A 19,915-nucleotide genomic window follows, 5' to 3' on the forward strand; every position below is an offset into this window, starting at 1 on the left:
AACATTTAGAAATGACACTATGTTCTAAAGCTGCACCTATATTCTTAAGAACTGTTATTGGAGAGAAAAATCTAGAATCTAAAGACAATTCTTCCACTCTGGACATTTTTTTTTAAAAGATTTTATTTATTTTTTGACAGAGAGAGAGAGACAGTGGGCGAGGGAATGCAAGCAGTGGGAGTGGGAGAGGGAGAAGCAGGCTTCCCGCGGAGCAGGGAGCCCGGTGCAGGGCTCGATCCCAGCACCCTGGGATCGTGACCCGAGCCGAAGGCAGACGCTTAATGACTGAGTGACCCAGGCGCCCCCCACTCTGGACATTCTTAAAGACAGCGGCTTTGTCTTACACATTTATCTCTCATGAGCACAGGATGTGGTCCAGGAATAAATATTTGTTGGATGAAAGGACAGTGGAACGAATTCATGAATGCATGAATTGAAATGGATTTTCCTGCCTCCAAAGTAATTTCAGAAGGGCATTTGTAGCTGGTTAGGGAAGGAAAGGGCCATAGAGATCCCTGAATCCAGAGCCTCCCTTTGACACAAGGGATTCAGTGCCCAGCACGGTGCAGAAACTTGCCCAAAGTCACCTGGCAATGCTGTGTTCCTCACCTTCCGGACTACAGCTTATTACCAGCTAAGACCGATGTCACTCTCATATTCTAAGATCTCTTGTAAACAACAAAAAACTGAGTTTCTGTAGGATTACTGAATATATTTACAGAGGGCTTGCTCTAGGATACATAACTACTTCAGTTTCATGGCAAAGATAGAATTCACAAATAATATCATCTACTTTGGAAGGATCTTTTGGGGCTTAATCTGCCACAGAGATCCGCCTGAGAGCTAACCCAAGTCTCTCATGCTGTAATGTGCCAGTTTCTGAAATTAAATTGACACTTTTTTTCTGGGTCCTCCCAGGACTATGCCTCCCTCTGCTAAGACAGGCCTGATACTGTGTTTAAGATGCAAGAGGCCTTGTGCTGCCTCCTTCAGTAAAGCACAGGACGCTTCAGGCTAAGGCTCTGCACGTGCCTGTTCTGGCCACAAGCAAGGCACGGGCACCACGCTCAAGAGATGCGCGGGATTCACACACCAGACGCCACGGAGCTCCAGGCCTTCGCGTTACAGACAAGGACACTTAGGACCAGGCAGCCTAAGTGAGTTATTCAAAGTTACTTTGGTGTGTCTTGGCAGGGCTAGACCTCCAGGAATTTCACACACTTAAATGACAAAGACAGTGACTTCACCGAAAAAGGCCTCTGCCCTTCACCGAGTATGTGTGTTTCCAGATCAGGTGGCCCCACGATGACTTTACTAAGGTTATGATGAATCAGACAAAACCACACCCAAAGCTCACGGCACCCAAGAGGAGTTGAAGGGAAACCCTGTCAGACCTTGATCCCCCACCCTCTGTTCCCCTGAAATTCCTGCCCCTCCAACAAGAAAACGGGCGCCCTTCTCCCCAGCACGCGCGGAAGCTCCTCCTCTTGCCAAAACCATGTACCCGCCCCCCATCTGTCTCCTCTTTCCTTTCTCTGCATTCAGTTACCCCGCCCTCTTGCTTAGAAACTTTAGAAACAAACCTCCAGAAAACAGTCTCCCCACCCTCCCCGTTAACTTTATTTCATTTTTAGAACAGTTGTGAGTTTTTGAAGATTGTCTTAAATGCCTTCATGAATTGCCTGCAAGTTTATTAAAAACCTATCCTCTGCTTAGCCATAAACATTGGGTATTTTATTAATTTTCTTGCATGAAAAGGTCAGAAAACGACCGTCTCCTGGGAATTCCATTCCTTGACTGTGCTCCTGCTTTGCTTTAATCCCTGTCTTATCCTCTCTTCCGTAGCTGGAGATCCAGAGTGAGAACCTCGCTGTGTCCAGGACCCCACGGGGGGCAGTGAGAAGGAACAAGCAGCCCGTTCTGTCCGTATGCATCCACAAAGACGGTCACGTGGGTTTTGGTGAGGAATAAAAATGCTGCCCAAGCTTTTCACACACATACATATTGTGTACTAATAGGACTAATAGAGGCCCCAAGAAGAGAGACACTGAACTCGTAGCAGATGGAAGAAAGGAGACGGAGAATCTCACGCTCCCACACCCTTCCCCAGGCGAGTCCCCGGAGGGAACCCCAGGAAGGAATGCCAGGACAAGGGAATCGCGAAAACGGCAGGCACCTCAGATTTAAACCATTTAAGCCACATTGGGCCCCAAAGGGACAGAAACGGAGATCCTTCCTTCTGGCTTCCCTGCGGATGTGCCCCCTGGGATCTTATCTGGGAAATCAACGGACTAGCAAGGGAGGGATTTTGCACACTGACTTCAGAAATTCCTCTTAGGGGAATGTGACTCCCTTTATTACACAGGGAGGCATAAAAATGCACATGAATAGGCATTTTTATTGCTTGGTTTGAGCACTACATTTTATTAGCATAGCGGGTGGGTTTTGTCCCGCCCGTTACCAGCTGTTAGCCGTGAGGATCAGAGAGCTGGTGTGCCTGAGGAGCAGTGCCCTGGGGGAGCCTCGTGGAGCCGCACTGCTTCTCTGAAAGCTCATTCCACTCTGGGGGACCTACGGGACACAGTGAGCCCCGAGGACAGGGGCCACTTCTCACGTCACTCTCTATCCAGCATGTTGCTGGGCATCCAGTCTCTGCTCGATAACTATCCTGATCTGTATTTTCTGCTCTCAGTTCTGGTTGCAGCGTTCTCCCCCTCTGCCTGCGCTGCCCTTACAGGCTTCCGCCCGCCGAGTTCCATCCCAGCCCCATTGATTTCTGCGTGATCAGCCTAGCAAATGAATCGGCAGGCCAGTGGGGAAATGTTACAAAGCAAATGGTCACTGAGAACTCCATCAGGACCTGGTGCCAGAGCCCGCAGAGAAATTTATCTCCAGAGACAACAGCACTAGGACTTCGTGACAGGTGTCCCTGGATGGTGGCTCCTGTCCTGAGGGATCCTGTGAGCTATCCCAGCCCCTGCAAGAGAGGTATCTGCGGTCATAGAAGACGTGGGGAGTGATTGCAAGTTATAGCGGAGTACAAGCCACGAAGCCAGGCTAATCTGGCTTAGATCTGACCCTTCCCCTTATGAGGTGAGTTCTGAGCAAGTTGCAAAAGGTCCCCAAGCCTCAGTTTCTCCATCTGTAAAATGGGCATAACGGCACTTTGTTTTGTGAGGTATACGCGAGTTAGCAGAGATTTGTACATAGCTGGTGATAAATAAGCTGTTGAACGAGTCACTGAACATAGATCACCTTTTCCAGTGACTGGTCCATCGTTTATGCTTTTAATAAATGAATGAATGAGTATAAATTTCCTACCATAGTCCATGGCCTATAGTCTGCTGTTAAAAATAAAGTTAATTCTTGGGGTGCCTGGGAGGCTCAGCCGGTTAAGCTTCCAACTCTTGGTTTCAGCTCAGGTCATGATCTCAGGTGTCACGGGATCGAGCCCTGCATCGGGCTCCACACTCAGTGGGGAGTCTGAAAAACTCTCTTTCGACCCCTCTCCCATGTGCAAGCTCTCTCTCTCTCAATAAATAAACTTTTAAAAAATATAAAGTTAGTTCTCTCACCCACCAAGATTTCATCCCCTCCCACCTGTTGGCTTTCATGATTCGTACAAGCTGGCCCAGAGAGGTGAAATGATCTTTTTTTTTTTTTTTTTTAAGATTTTATTTATTCATTTGCAAGAGAGACAGAGAGAGAACCAGCAGGGGGAGAGGCAGAGGGAGAGGGAGAAGCAGACTCCCTCCTGAGCAAGGAGCCCAATGCGGGACTCAGTCCCAGGACCCTGGGATCATGACCTGAGCTGAAGGCAGACGCTTAACCTTCTGAGCCACCCAGGCACCCGAGAGGTGAAATGATCTTGTCAAAGTTGCAGAGAGACAGTGAGCCAGAATTCCCACCTACTGCCCCCCCATCCCGCTGCCCCATATGACTGCAGCTAGCTCACCCCCACACTGCTTCCAGAGTCATGCAAATCAGTTGTCCAGTCTCTCCCACAGAGATCTTCCAAATTCACCAGGGTAACACTGAGCCAGGTCCTCCAACCCTGTGTGTGCTTAGCATTGCTTCCCCTCTTCCCATCAGCAATGGTTAACTTTATGTACCAACTTGGCTAGGCCATGATACCCAAATATTTGGTCAAACAGTAATTTAGATGTTTCTTCAAAGGTAGTTTTCGATGAGATTAAAACTTAAATTAGTACACTTTGAGTAAAGCAGATTATCCTCCACAATGTGGGTGGGTCTTATCTAATCTGTTGAAGGCCTGAATTAAAAAAAAAAAAAAAATGAATCCCCTCCCCAAGGAGGAAAGAATTCTATTGGCAGATAACCTCAGCCGGGTGATCAAGGTTCAACACCCACAGTCATAAAACGTGTTGATTGTATGTATGTACTCTTGATATATGATGAAAATGGGCTTCTCTCTTCTTCCCAAGAACTCATAACCCCAGTCTAAGCATGAGCAAAACATCAGACAAATTCCAAGAGTGGGGCATCCTGCAAAACATCCCCAAAACCACCCAGGACATGAAAAACAAGTGAAGTGTGAGGAATAGCCGAGAGGAGCATAGGGAGACGTGATGACTGAATATAATGTGGTGTCCTGGAGAGAATCCTGGAATAGAGAAATGGACATTAGGTCAAACCTAAGAGAATCTGAATAAACTGTGGACTTAGTTGACAATAAGGCAGCGAGATCAATTCAATGATTATAAGCGATGAGCCACCCTAGTTTGGAGATGTTTGTGCAGCAAGAACACTATTTGACCTTTTGCCTTTAGCCATTTCAGTTAACTGCAGTCAACCCAGGTCTGGAAGCAGATGGTCCTCCTCGTAACCCCTTGTCAGAAGGTCAACAGTAGCCTCCTGCTATGTCACATGCCTGCGTCATCGCCCTCACTCTGTCTGGTCATGCGGGCCTTTCATTACCTCAAATCGTCCTAAGAAAGGTGAGTATTGTTCAACTGATATTTGGAGAGAGACCACATTCACGTAACTTGATGATAGCATATTGTTGTAATTGTTCTATTTTATTATTATTGTTAATCACTTCCTGTGCCTAATCTATAAACTTTATCATAGGTGTGTGTGTATATGGACAGGAAAAATCATAGTCTGTGTAGCATTTGGTCTTATATGAGGTTTTGATACAGGATTTTCTTTTCCTTTGGTGCCCGCGGTTCTTAGTCATGCCACGTTGAAGAATGAAGAGTTAGACCAGATGAAGAGCAGTGGACAGCAGAGCAAAGTTTATTGAGTGATAGTAACGTTTATTGAGCAATAGTACAAAGCTCCCGAGGAGGGTGGGGACCCGAGAGGGCTGTCACCGGAGTTCTATGTCTAGGGGTTTTTACGGGCTTGCTGGCGGGCTGTTTTTATCTGATTAACCCTCCCTGCGCCTGTCCTCCAATCAGGTTTCTCTCACCTATCTATCACGAGGGAAAGGGTGGAAGGCTCCTTCCAGGGTGATGTGAAATCCTTTTAAGGGTGGTTTTCTCTTAGGGCAGGGGCCCCTTGTCCCTACCTGCCTTTCTTCCAACTCCCCTTCTTCAGTGTAAGCATCCACTTGGGGTCTTGCATTCCACCCGTCGCTGGTAAGGGGGGACCACGGAGATGGGGCACGTTAGGTGTGGAGTACATGGGTGCGCTCCATAGTATCTTCTCAATTTTTCTGTAAATCTAAAAGTGTTCTAAAAAATAAAGCCTATTTTTTAAAAATGGGGAGGTTTTTAAACATCAATAAATCTCAGTATTTTGACCTTACATGGATCTTGATTCACAAAAAAAGAAAAAAAAAAAAAGAAAACTGAGGCTCAAACCTAGGGCTGAGCCTTTAAGGAAGGTTTCGCGGATTACCTGTGACACTGTGGACAGATTTTTGTTTCTTTTACTGATTTACCCTGTTTTCCACAGAACAACATACCCATAACTTCGTTTAAGTGGGCTATTCCCTCTAGCCTTGATCTTTCGGGATGAGGAGAGTTACTTCTCAGGAATTCATCTCCCTCCATCCCAAGCCCAGATCATAACAGGGATTTGCATTCTGAAGAAGGAAGTCAACTAACGGGATTATTCCTGTGAGGACTGTCAATACCCAGGTACTCTGTTCCTCAGAGCCACCTACTCCTCCCCCGCCACGGGCAGCCCGTGTCTGCTCTCTAGCTCCACCTACTGGACCTTGTCTAAGCCACCTTGATAAATGCACATGCCCTACAAGACCCAACGCTAGACTCTTAAGGAGAAAGAATAAGAATCCACTACATCAGAGAATACTGGGATTGCAAAAAACTTCTAAGATGAATCTCTTCTTTTGTTGAAAGGAAAACCAAGTGTTAGATGCATTGGGCATTACCAGGGTGGAGTCAAATTGACCAGGGTTTGAACCCTGGTCCTGTCACACTTCTTAGTAAGGACGCCCCCGCAAGTCACTGACTCACTTTGGTATTCACTTTCCTCGTGTAGGATGGGGATGATGAAATTATTCTCCATGGCTGTTGTTAGTTTAGTGCTTTTTGCTTTTTAGTTTTAAATTTTGAAGTTGAGGGCGCAGAAGTTTTGATAGCTATTTCCTGGTTGATACTTGAAGTTATAACCACGATGTTTAGGTCCTACTACACACACGGGCACACATATGCTTACATATATACATCTTTCCCTTGAGAGGCTGGGAGAATGAACGGTCAAAGGGAAAGAACCAGAACCATTTCAGTCTGAGCCAGGTGAAGAGGCAAACCAAGGGAGGAGAAAAGCAGCTGGAACCAGCAAGGTTAGCAAAACGGGACATCTGCTCCATCCTGTATCATTATTCCATGAAACCCATTCCTCTGCTCATCCACTCATCCATTCGAAAGCTAGTTACTTTATGCCTACTACGTACCAGATGCTGGAGAAGTGGCAGCAATCCCTGCCCTCATTTCTCATCACTGTCAGCTCCTGGCTCTGACCTTGTACTTTCACTGAAAAGAAATTCCCAAAAGAATGCCTTTGGATTCTCCTGTAATATCCAAGGGAGATGGGTACCCAAACCTGCCCACACATAAATCTGGTCAACTGAGAAAGTCACTATAAATGGCAAAAATGGAGTCGTTTGGTCTACCATGGTTCCAAGTCCAGAGTTATTAAAATTACCCGACTAACTCCATTACTCTAAATCCATGTTGGCAGCGATATTCAGACTAGTAAAATGGACAGAACTTGGTGTAGTTTTGTTTTGTTTTGTTTTGTTTTTCAGAGAGCGGTTGTGCCCAACGGATGCACACATTCCGGTCTTCCTCGTAGAATCTGGCCACTGTCCTATGATAGGTGGACATTCTGATTTATACATTGTAGAAGCTCAGCCAATATCTGTTGAATAAAAAATGAATGAATAATTACCAGCCTCTAGGGGATTGGTTAAATGTAATTAACAAGAGAAGGTCGTCAACCCATGCACTAGTCAAATGGAGTTTCTGACTTACAGATCGCACCTTGGATTGTGTTAAAATACCAAGACTTCACGCTTCTGTTTGTCAATGACGCACACAGACAGCCTCATTTTCTTATGCCCTAATACAAGGCACACAATTTATTATAGACCTTTTAAAAGTCATACTGTAATTGTTACCTGTACACTTATATTCCTAACTAGATTGTGGACATGTTTTGAGAATAGAAACCTGTGACATTTTCTCAAGGTAAGTCACCAAAGTTCCTGCCCTTCACACTGGCTTTTCCTTCTATTTCCATTTATTCAGCACTTACCTACTGAGAGCCTGCTGTGTGCCAGGCCCCATGCTAGACTGTATGAAATAAAGATCGATGCTGTCCATCTCAACTCTCTCTTCTCAGATTTTCTCTTTAAGTCACTGCAATTAATTTGGTGGCTTTGACTTCCAAGCATATACATGTATTTTGACGGAGGAAAACATTGGCTTCTTTGTTGCAAACTCTAAAAAATGCATCCCTTTATTATTGTCTTGGACTTCTCTGTTGCATCTGATTCCATTTACCTTCCTTTATTCTAGAAATCCCTCATTTTTTCTCATCCAAGACATGATTATCTTCCAGTCTTCTTCACTTTCTTTACAGAGCTTTAAACCAACATATCCAATTGTATTTCTGTTTGAATAGGCCCCCAAGCATTATAAATTCAATGCGTTCCAAAAATTAGACATGTCATTCGGTTTCATCAAAGAGGAGTACCGAGGATCACAGACGGTTTTCTGAGTTGGGCACTCAGACTGGGGAGAGATGCACATGGCTGTATTCTCCAAAAGGTTTTAAAGGTGAAGGAGGTATCATGACTCCAAAACATGATGTTGACTGATATGCAGCTGCTAATGGAATAATCTTTAAGCTGGTTTGTGTGGATGCATGAAGTTCATTTGAATGAGTAGTCTGGGGCACCTGGGTGGCTCAGTCGGTTGAGTGTCTGACTCTTGATTTCAGTTCAGGTCATGATCTCAGGGTCGTGAGATCAAGCCCCACATCGGGCTCCGCACTAAGCATGGAATCTGCTTGAGATTCTCTCTCCCTCTGCCTCTCCTTCCCGCCCCCTGCTCGTGCTCTCTCTCTCTAAAATAAAGTTAAAAAAAAAAAGTGAGTAGTCTGTCTTCGAAGCCCATAACCTTTTAACACTAAAGATCTCAGAGAGGAGAAGATAATACAGTCGACAGGAATAATATCCATGGGAACGCCAACTGAGTCATCCCTGGAATGGACCGTGCGAACCCTTTGGCAAAAGGAGCTTAGAATTTTCGATGCAGAGAGAAAAGCACATTAGTGACCACATCCATGGTCCTTTCCTCTTCCAAAAAGAGTTTAATTCAAGTACAGAGGTGTGAATAAGCGTATGCTTCAGACCTGCAAGTGGTGGGGTCAGGAAAGAAATTGTGACAAGAACTGTCTTGCATGTCCAGTGCTTTTGGTTTAGGGGAGGGAGGGAGAGAGAGAGAAAGACAGAGAGAGGAAGAGAAAGAGAGGGGGGAAATCATACAACTGTGACAGGTTAATTAGTATTTAAACACACAATTGTGTTTTCTATTTGTTCGGACTGAGAAAATAAATTATGTTTTTCAAGGCACAGGCTTACAGGCTATAACTGAAAGTGGGCATGGGGAGTGCAGCTCAGCCGATGTGGCAGAAAACAAGAGAAATCTAATGGAGGCAAGCAGAGGTGTTCCCTCCCCCTGCCTGGGGCTGAATGAGAAAGAGGGGAGAGGGGATGGGGCTAGAGGGACAGAGAGGGCTGGCTTCTCACCCTGCCCCGTCCCTGCTATTTCACCTTGGTCACCTCGGGCAGCTTACTTTGCTTTTCTGAACTCCTGGGTTCTTGTATGTAAAATGAAGCTAATAACACTTTTTCTCAGTGTGTTTTTAAGGATAATGAGGTAACGTTTGGGAGAAGGGCTGGTCTAGTGTCTGGTACAGGACAGGTGTTCAATAAATGCATGTCTTCAGTAAATGCTTATTAGGTCCCCTTTAAGCTCTCTCTTCTCTGAACATCTATAATATTTCTACAAAAGCCAAGAAAACAACCCTTAGTGAGATGGTGTCTTCCATCGTGTTCTAACTGTATCATGTTTAGATTGTCAATTCAATCCCCTTTCATTTCATTTACTTCAATTAAGGAACATTTGTTAAGAGTGTTCCTAGCGCAATACTAAGGAACACAAAGATAAATAAGATCCAGGGCGCGTACTCCACTAGCTTAAACCACATCGAGGGAAGTAAGAAACAGTTAAGGGGCCTCCGATCAGTATTTGGACACCTATCATTGATTCGCAGAGAGCTCCTACAAGGGGGTGATCATGTCTGTTACCATGTATGGTTTTTCTAGTAACCTCGTGGATTGGTGATTTTTACAGTTGAGCAAGTCGAGGCTCAGAGAAGGTAACTGACTTGTCCAAAGTTGCTCAGCTCAGGCAGACAAGAGGATGGAGCTTGGATCCACATCGGCTCACACAAGCCAGCTCTGTGCTTTGATATCCCCAGAGCCCCCTGCCCGACACCTGCCTGGCCCTGCCCATGGCTTCCCTTCCAGGGTTCAGGTGCGTCCGTGTGTTAAATCTCAGCTATTTGCCACCCTTCATGTTAAACCCGTATGAAGAAGACTTGTATCATATGTCAGGTTACTTGCTAAGGACTGTGAGTGGAGTCCGATTTCTCATCAAGAAGACTTTCTGGATGACCAGCAAGGCCCTATCTATGGTTTACATGCACCACCTATTCCTGGGAAGGAAGTCTGAAGTGGGTCTCAGCATTGGCACAAAAAACCAAGGTTATTGTGGGAACACATTTCTATTTAAATGAATAAATCCATGTGGGAGGAGAATTTTCTGTCTTACTCTTCTCTGTATCATCAGTGCCTAGAAGAGGCCTTCCCCTCAACCCCCCAGAACAGGTGCACAATCATGTTATGGATTTACTATGTGATGATGAATATTTCTATTCTTTGTGTTGTTAATCTTTATTTCCAATATTCATGCTCAACTCATCATTTTTCCAAGCTCTAAATATATTCTTTATGTCAACCATTCTCATGAGGCACAAATTATCTCAGACACTTATTACATATCCTTGTATTTTCCTTCTTATCATTTTCAATACTATCATTTTTAAAACACAAAATAGAAATTATTACTAATTTCTTACAGTTAACTGTTAAATAGGTTTGGTAATCTAGTTTTCTCCATCACTACTCATCCTCATGCAGATTTTGTTTTCCCGTGAGAGCCAATGGTTAATAAATTCTTTGTATGTCTGAAAGTCTTTATTTTACTCTAATGAAACGATTGTTCTGTTGAGTACAGATTTCTGGCTTGCCATATGAAGTGCTCAGAAGTTGATTGCTATTATTTATTATTATTTGTATTAGACTGTCAGTAATTTTTCCCCCTCACCTTCAAGATGACATCCCCTCCTTCCTGGAACCTCTTGTTAGGATGAAAAGTTTGTTGTAAGTCTAATTGCCATTGTTTTGTGGGTAACCTGCCTTTTCTCTGATGACTTTTCATACTACTTAGCTTTAACTTTGATGTTTTGAGGTATCTCTCTTGGAAGTCTAGGCAGCAGGAGGGTGGGTGGTTGCTTGAATTCACCCTTTCGGGATTTTGTCTGTCCTTTCCATCTGTGGGGTTCATAGGCACAGGCTCCCAGGACCCCTGTCTGGGGGCTGCAGCCATCGAAGTCTGGTCTCAGCTCCCCAGGTCCCCTGCCTGTCCCCCACACCATGCACCTCTTCCCTCAGCTGCACTGAGGGACCCACTGTCCCCAGCTGTGAGCACTTTACACCAGTCCTCACCAGGGTCCTGGCTTCAGTGAGGTGAGCGAGGAATCTAGGTGTGCAATTTGAGGAAGCCCTCACCCTTGGCGCCACCCCTGCACTTGGACAACCCTGGGAATGATGTTCATCTCAAGTTGTATACCCTAGGCACCCAGCTTGCCCCCGTCCTTGTCAAGGACCATTCCTCCCAGTTTCAGAGTCTGATCCCTAAGATGGGAGGCTTTATTGTATGGTTGGTTTTATGTGTCACCTTGAGGGGCTACAAGGTGCCCAGACATTTGGTCAAACGTTATTCTGGGCGTGTCTGTGAGGGTGTTTGGGGATGGGGATTCACATTTGAATTGGGAGACTGAGTAAACATACTGCACTCCTTGATGTGGGTGGGCCTCGTCCAATCAGTTGAAGACCCGGATAGGGAAAAAAAAAGGCTGAGCCTCGAGTAAGAGGGAACTCAGCCTTACTGCATTTTGCTGGGACATGGATCTTTTCCTGCTGTTGGACTTGAATCTGAAACATGGGTTTTTCCTAAGTCTTAAGCCCCTGGCTTTCAGACGAATTTACACCACTGGCTCTCTGGGTTCTTGGGCCTTTGGGCTCAGACTAGAACTTACACCATTGGCTTTTCTAGCTCTTTAGCTTGCCACCTGCAGATCTTGGGACTTCTCATCTTCCAAAGTCACATGAGCCAGGTTCTTATACTAAATCTGTATTTCTCTCTCTCTCCCTCCCACCTCTTCTCCATCGTATTGGTCCTGTTTCTACGGAGAATCCTGTAAGGAATACACTTACCTCTTTTGCCTCTCTGTTGGGAAGACGTGAGGATGGCCCCTTGCCCTTCTCTCCTCGTGTTTGTGCCCTTGTGTTGTTCCTTTCCCTTGTGTGTGGGCAGGGCTTGTTCTTCTAACTCATAGATATGGCAAAGGCATTGATATGTCATTCCTGTGATAACATTACATTATATAACCATAGAAGCCTCTTTATTTATTCATCCAGAATCTATTATCACAAATGACCTTATGAAAATGACATAGTAACTACTCAATAAAAAGTTATTTTCTGAGAGAATCAACGTATTTCACGTCTCTGTCTTATCAATCTATGGTAGCATATTGTTCAATGCATATTCCTCTTTGCATGTGTGCCTGTGTGTGATCAAGGACTATGATCTAGCCCACAGCTCCATCTACACCGCCTTCCTATCAAGATGCAGGTGTCCTTCGTGATTCTGGAGGAAATATCAGAAGCTCTGACCTACATAAGGATTACACAGTCTAAGCCTACGGGGCACGGGCCTCTTTCAAGGGCACCACTCCACCCCACCTAGTTGATGGAAAGTCTGCAGCCCCAGCAACTGTCCCACAGGGTCTTGATTTGATGCAGGAATGAAAGTCAAGTTGTAGCTAAACAAAGAGCAGCAGTGTGCAATGCATTCATGCTCGTTAACCCTCTGTATGCGGTAGAAGAGAAGGGGAGACCAGGAACCCTCTGGCCCGGGGCCCGTTCTGCCTGTGTGACGTGTGATCCATCACTGATCGCAGCCACAGCAGCTACGCCAGGCCCTTTGCAGCAAGGAGGAGCCGGGTAACCACTTGTGCGTGAGCGTGTGAGAAAGAATAAGGATTCTGGATGCAGATTGATTGGGCTTTAAATCCCAGTTTTGCCTCTGACAAGCTGTGAACTCATGGGCAATGCACTTAATTCCCCTCCGCTTTGGTTTCTTTATCTGTTAACTTGGGATGACAGCAGCTCGCTTCCTGGGATAGTATGAGGATTAGAACATGGCGTCAAGCTCCGTAAAGACTGGTTATTTATCTTATGACCATTGTAAGGCTGCTGCAAGTGTTATTGACTGGTGACCATCTATCTTTGTTGCCCCTCCTTACAGCCTCTCCTCCCTCTTACTTGGTGCTCCTAGATTCATCATCTTTTTCTTTTTTTTTTTTTTAAGATTTATTTATTTATTTTAGAGAGAGCGATGGGGAGCATGAAGCCCGACATAGGGCTCGATCTCACAACCCTGAGATCCTGACCTGAGCCAAAATCAAGAGTTGGACACTCAACCGTCTGCACCACCCAGGCGCTCCAGATTCATCTTCTTAAGGCTCAATTTTGATAATGCGGTTCCTTGGCTCAAAAATATTCCCTGGGCCCCTATTGCCCAACTGGTCATATTCAGATGCTCTGGAAATAACTCACAAACCCATCTGTCTGGGAGATCTGTCCTTCATGAGGCTTTTCCTAACCCCCCAGCTAAGGAGAAGCTGGGTGGTACTGACTCAGAGGTCAAGAGTGTTGTTGACTGAGTGCCCATATGGGGGAATTTTTCTTTGTTTTGGGAGCAAATACATGCAGTCACTGGTCAAGGTGGGGGAAAACAAAAACCCTGCCTTTTCGCCTAAATATGTGATGTCCTCAGAGGTCCCTCCCAGCTTTAGAGCTGCTTAAGAAACCAGCTGAGAGCTCTGTTTTAACCGTGCTGTGGGCCAACCTCACCTTCTGCCCAGTTCTGTGGACTTAAGGATGCAGAGACAAAGAAGACTACATTTTGCAACAGGAATTATCAAGCAGCCTTGCCTCCTCGTAACCTTCCTGGTCCAAAATTTCCAAAACCTCGTGGAGCGCCTTTAGATGCAGGAGATGAACTATGTCTGGGAGGCTTTGAACCTTGGCATTGGCTAAGGCACTACTGCACCGAGAAGGAGTTAGAGCTGCGTCTCCATGCAGGGCCCCCTGCTTGCCGCGTCGGCACCTCTCCCATTCCCTGGGTGCTCCTCTGACGTCTGTCCATACTTGGCCTTGTCCTACTCACCTGGTGCACTGGGGCTCCTGCCCTGATGACTGTATCCACCTCGTGCCAGCCATGATCCCCATCCTGCAAGACTTCTGGCTTTCTCACCTGACCTCCCGAATAGGCCCTTGCTCTAGACGTTGGCCAGCCTGGCTCCTCTCCCTGTCTGCCTACCAGCCCCAGCACACAGGCTGCGAAGGCCTGGAAGGCTCGCTAATCTGCCTTATTTTATGATAAGTTCCCAGTCTGAGTTTCCAACTTCAGACCCAGAAGTCCAGCTGACTATAGGGTATCTCCGCCTGGCCATCCTCCAAGGGCCACCCCCAATTCACTCTGTTCCAGCATTTCATTATCTCCATTCAACCAAACTTTTCCCTTTAACTATGCTTTGCATGTTACTTGGGATGATTTTCTTTTTCGGTAAATTAAATGCCTGAAAGATGTTACAAAAGTTTGTCTTTAGAATTATGCTGCCTAGGGACGCCTGGGTGGCTCAGTCGGTTAAGGGTCTGCCTTCGGCTCAGGTCATGATCCCAGGGTCCTGGGATCGAGTCCCCCATCGGGCTCCCTGCTCAGCGAGGAGCTTGCTTCTCCCTCTGCCTCTGCCTCTCTCTCTGTCTCTCATGAATAAAGAAATAAAATCTTTAAAAAAAAAAAGAAAAAATATTTATGCTGCCTATTCTTTCACCTACTACATGCCAAGTGTCCACCCCAGGTCAGACTCTGCTGAGGAAAGAAGCGGACCTGTCCCTTGGAGAGGTCAGAGTCTGATGAGGGGACCATGTGGTCAGCAGCCCCAAGTGCTCAGCACCTAAGACAAAATCTATGTGTGTTCCTAATTTCCTCTTACTCCTTCTCTGTCCACACACCCACGTGCAACTGTCACGTCCTATAGTGCAGACCACCTTTCAAAGCTCTCATATGCATTCCCTGTCCCCAGACCCTTCTCCACTGCCCTGACAGGATCTCATAAGCATAGGGCAAATTCTAAGCTGTTCAGCCACGCTTGGAAGGTCCTTTCCTCTTTGTCTTCCCTTCCTGCCTCCTTTGCATGTAAAACCCAAGAGTGTGGAACTATTTAGCTTCACAAAACATGCTAGACTCATTTTGTGCCCCTCCTGGAACATCATTCCCTCTGCATGGAATATTCTCCCTGACGTGACCACTAGACAAAGTCCTCTCTTTCTCTTAAGCTTGAGGTGAAACATCCTCTCATCTGTGAGGTTTTCTGGAACCTTCTAGGAGTGGTTGCTTTGCTCTTTTATTCTTTGCTTGATCTTGCACATCTCTCTATTGCCCAGGTATTGCCAGACCCTTGTGCATACTTGTGTCTCTAGACAGACCCCCAAGTTTCCTGTGGGGTGGGCATCCTTGGCACCCCACTGAAAGACTGACTATACAAACAAAGATAAAAACATAGAACTCTGATCTAAAACTCACAGCAACACATTACCTACAATAAAGCCCAGGAAGTCAGTCTGCCCTAAGTCAGACTTCTAAGAAGTCAAACCACTATCTTTAGGAATAATTCAGGAAGCTGAACAGTAACCCCTTTAACAATTGGCCTCAAACAACCAGCACTTGATTAGTAACTGCTTCCTTAATTTTTTGTCTTTGATTCCAATTAGAACCAACCAGAGAAAGCCAAATATGTATCCCTAACCCATCACAAAGGACTTCTAGCAGCCCCCTTTTGCTCCCCCATGCCAACAGCCCCTAATCAGGGCTCACCTGAAGCCTCTCTTTCTTTATGCTCCAAAGCTTTCTCGCTTGTCTGCCTGCCTTTGAGTCTCTGCAAAATGCAGCTTTTGCTTCTTCTTACTTATTCCCACACAACACACTGAGGATGCTCAATGGAGTGACCACTGAAATTGTCCCTGTTACATCAGAGAAGCGAGATGGTAGTGAGTGCCTGCCTCTCTGTCTGAGGCAAAAGGTGCATGAAGCCAACACACCAGCTTTGTGCATGTCCTGGGGCACCCGCCGATCTGTCTCACCTGTCTGCAACTCTACCACGGTGTGGTCAGAGCCCCAGTCTCCAACCTGTTGCTTCATTGCTATAGGACCCCGAGAAATTCAGGATCATTTTACACCTCAGTTATTTCTCAGGCTTGAGCCAAAGTCTGCTGTCCACAAGGCAGCTTTTGTTCTTTCAGATAACTTGGGACAAGTTCAGTTTTCACGGTCAAATGAATATGAACCTTTGAAATACATAACATAAATAGGATGAAAATGTAGCCCATCAGATTTGGCAGCTTCACAGAACTGACCTAAACCTTCTCATGACTCTTGGATTCCAGTTTCCAGCTTGAGGCGGGGAATGGGAGACACGCTGATGTATTTAATACTCATGAGAACCACTAGAAGGTAGGGGGGAGGCAGCCCAAAGCGAAGGGTTCTGGGAAGAAAGAGGAGGTGAAAAGGGAATTCTTTCTGCCCTCTGGAACTTAACATGCAGAGAGAGACTGAGCTTTAGTTTGGAGCTATTCTGCATTTCTTCATGGGACAAACTAAAGAAAGAGGTTTTGGTTGCAGGAAGATAAGAGTGAAACACCCTCTCTGATAACATCTTCCTTCCGTCTACACGGCTGCCACCACCTGGGGTGGCTCTCTCTGGATCTCTCTGGGGTCCAGCAGAGCCCCTCAGCTGGCCTGTCTCTCTCGCTCTCCTTGGATCAGGTAAACTCGTCTCTTTCTTGCATCTGGGCTGTGGACCCAATAATATGGAGACTTCCTGAGCTGGTACCCAGGCTTCCCAAACTGTAGCCCCCACTTGACAGCCTGTTGGAGCTCCAGCTTCTGCTTGCTGGAAGCCTTCAGCAAGTCAGTGATTCTCTCTGCGTCTGGGTCCCCTTTTTAAAATGGAGACATAGGAATGTTTTGAGAATCAAAGGAAATAATGGACATGAACATTTGTAGACTGCCAAATCTTAAAAACATTGCTATGGTTATTATTATTGTTATAAGAACTCAATGATACATGTTAAAATGAGTTTCTTGGTTGGATAGTCAAATATTGTAAAAATTACTTAGGAGACATATAGAGCCTCTTTGAGTGGATCATAAAATCAAACAACTAGAAAGACCTGCCACAGTGATTAAACTCCACCATGAACTGTGGCTTTATGGTGCGTATCAGCACCTTGGTGTTAAGAACAGTGTCCATTTCAGCTCTATGGAAATATGGAGCCTAAAGGAGGTTGAGGGTCCTCCAGTTTGATCCTGGTGATTCAGAGATGGGGAAGTAGAGCCCCCAGGAAGCTGGACGCCAAAGCTAGAGAAAGCCAAAGGGCAACTTGTAATAATAGTACAGAACCACGAAGTTGTACACCTAAAACTAATGCATCATTATGTGTCAACTGTGCTCGATTTTTTTTAAAAAATAAACAATACTCTTAAAAAGCACCCAGATCATAAAAGACAAAGACTGAAAACTGTTAGCGATTGAAAAAGACTAAGGAGACATGACAGCTAAATGCAATGCAGAATTCTGGATTGAATCCTAGAGCAGAACAAAGCACCATCATGGAAACACTGGTGAAATCTGAATCAGGTGTGTCATTTAGTTAACAGAATGTACCCATGTCAATTTCCTACTTTTGATGATTATACTATGGCTATGTAGGATGTCAACCCTGGGGAAGCTGGGTCAAGGATGCGCAGGGCCTCTGCTTTTTCATGACTTTTCTATAAGTCTAAAACTATTTCAAAATTAAAAAAAAAACGTTTTGACCTGTTTTCTTTTGAAATAATAATAGAACAGAGCTGTACAGCTTACAGTGAAGACACAGGTCACACCTGCTCCCACTCAGGCTTCAGCACCACTCAGCGATGGACAGGACCATGTCTCCATCGGGTCTCAAGTACTGATATTTCAAACCAGGCTGTAAAGATAAGTTGCAGAGGTTCTCAAAAACTAAGGAACACAAAGCTATTATAGTTATTGTTCCCCCATCAAACAAGGGTGATTTAAGCCTGTAAGAACCTATTCATTGTTTTTACCTGTTTTATATGTTGGGGTGTTGTTAAAGATTTCCTTTGAAGCCAAAGGTTCAGCTGCTGAACATGCTTGAAGACCATGTGCCTGGAAGAAAAATCACATGCTGAAGGAGCAGGGGCAAAGTTGCCCGCGGGTGGGTTTGCGTGGATGTGTGGAGGCAGGCATGTATTAGGACGAAGGCAGAGGAAAGAAAGGTTCATTCATCAGATATTTTCCACGCTGTAGCAGGTACATGTGATGCCTATGGGAAGTGGACTCTGATTGTCAGAGTCTGCTGACAAGTCTTTGTCACTCTCTGTTTCTAAAAATCTCTCCAAGGGCAGGGACTCCCGTCCTTGCAGACTTGAATCACCCCCCGCCCCCCGCCCCATGCATGTGGCTCTAGTCTGTGAGGACAGATTGCTTCACCCTCGGGGGGTGGCTGTGAGCACAGGCTGGTCTCCGTGTTGCAACTGAATGTGATGATGCAGCTGAAGTGCTCGTATGAGAAAACACATCAGGGAATATTTTATTTCATTTATGTTACTTTGCTATTTTAAAGGGCTTCATGTGTTAGAAGGAGAAAAGAGAGAGCTGTGGATAATTCCAGTCAGTTGGGCTCCAAAATATCTCATATGAGGAGGACTTAAGAAAATGCTTTTTAAACTGCCCCATCCCGTGACCTAGAGTACAAATACATTTGACATCATGCTCCATTGCACGTGCACATACACAAGTGTCAATAAATATACATAAAATTGAACCAAATATTTTACACAATACTTACCCTCATTGCATGCCATCTACTTCTTTTGTGTTCTGTTCTGTTCCATTTTATCCATCCTATACTCTTTTATTTAAAAAAAATTGGAAAGTCGCTATTAACTTGACTTTAACACCCACTAATGTATTTGTAGTTTTAAAATATTGATGTAGGGACAAAAATCAAGCAGGTGGGGGCTGGAGGGCTAACCTTAAAGCTGGCTTTGCATTGAATGTGACAGAGAGTAAATTATGAAAATGTCAACTGACCATATCAATGAAGGGGACAGCTGACAATGATGGTGGAGCTTTTCACCCCTCCCCATACACACATACCAGCTCCAAGTCTCCCTTTGGGATAGCCAGTGATGCTGGTGAAGTTTTAACTCCTACCGATTTGACGAACATCAGCTCCCTGGTGTGTCCCCAGAGCAGTGTGACTAGACAGGACGGGATGTCACATCCTGTCCTAGGCAGAACTGGGCACCGAGGAGAAGAGGTATTTTGGAGAAGTTGAGCAGGCTTTGCCTGTGGGCTTCTGAGAACTGTTCAAGGGCAGAGTGTGGGCACCCAGGGAGACTAACTTGAGGGTGCATGAGGCTGCACAGTCTTGCTGTCCATCACAGCCTTCTGGAGCAGTGTGCCCAGGGAGCAAACCAGCGAGGAGGAGGAGAGCAACAGCCAGGAAGGGGCACTGCTGGGGAAGCTTTGTTGCTTTTAGATGCATATTGCCTGTCTTTATGACAGTTGTCTATCTGTGATTGATAATATCAGCTGAGTGTTTGTAGACGTTATTAGGCCTAAGTGCTTTACATAGAAGGACTTATTTAATCCCCATAATAACCCTAGGAGGCTCGATTTTTTATTACCATCCCCGCTTTGCAACCGAGGAAATCAGGACTGGAGAGATTAAGTGAATTGTTCCAGATCTCAATCCAGATTTGGCCTCATGCATCTGGCTCAAGAGCCTGCCACGAATCTAAGATCTGCAATGCCTCCTGCAGAGCGGCCAGGCTCTCTGCACGCCGCTGGCTGACACGGGTCAGGGACATGACCTGCAGAGAAGAAGATAGACTCAGCATTCCCAGTGATGGTTGTCTCAGAGCATAAAGCG

At 45.6% G+C, this 19,915-nt stretch overlaps 1 long non-coding RNA gene across 1 annotated transcript; it reads right to left on the reverse strand.

The window, feature by feature from the left end:
- Positions 1–3,944: 3,944 nt before the first annotated feature.
- On the reverse strand, positions 3,945–18,906 carry LOC112823415 (uncharacterized). Its single transcript, XR_003208053.1, has 4 exons — positions 18,827–18,906; positions 18,063–18,144; positions 17,839–17,944; positions 3,945–7,353 (listed from the first exon to the last, which is right to left on the reverse strand). It is a non-coding gene; the product is annotated as an uncharacterized lncRNA (long non-coding RNA).
- Between the last annotated feature and the right edge of the window lie 1,009 nt (positions 18,907–19,915).

Source organism: Callorhinus ursinus, unplaced genomic scaffold (genome assembly GCF_003265705.2).
Source record: "Callorhinus ursinus isolate GAN/ISIS: 27379988/994484 unplaced genomic scaffold, GSC_fseal_2.0 scaffold5, whole genome shotgun sequence".
Taxonomy (NCBI): Eukaryota; Metazoa; Chordata; class Mammalia; order Carnivora; family Otariidae; genus Callorhinus; species Callorhinus ursinus.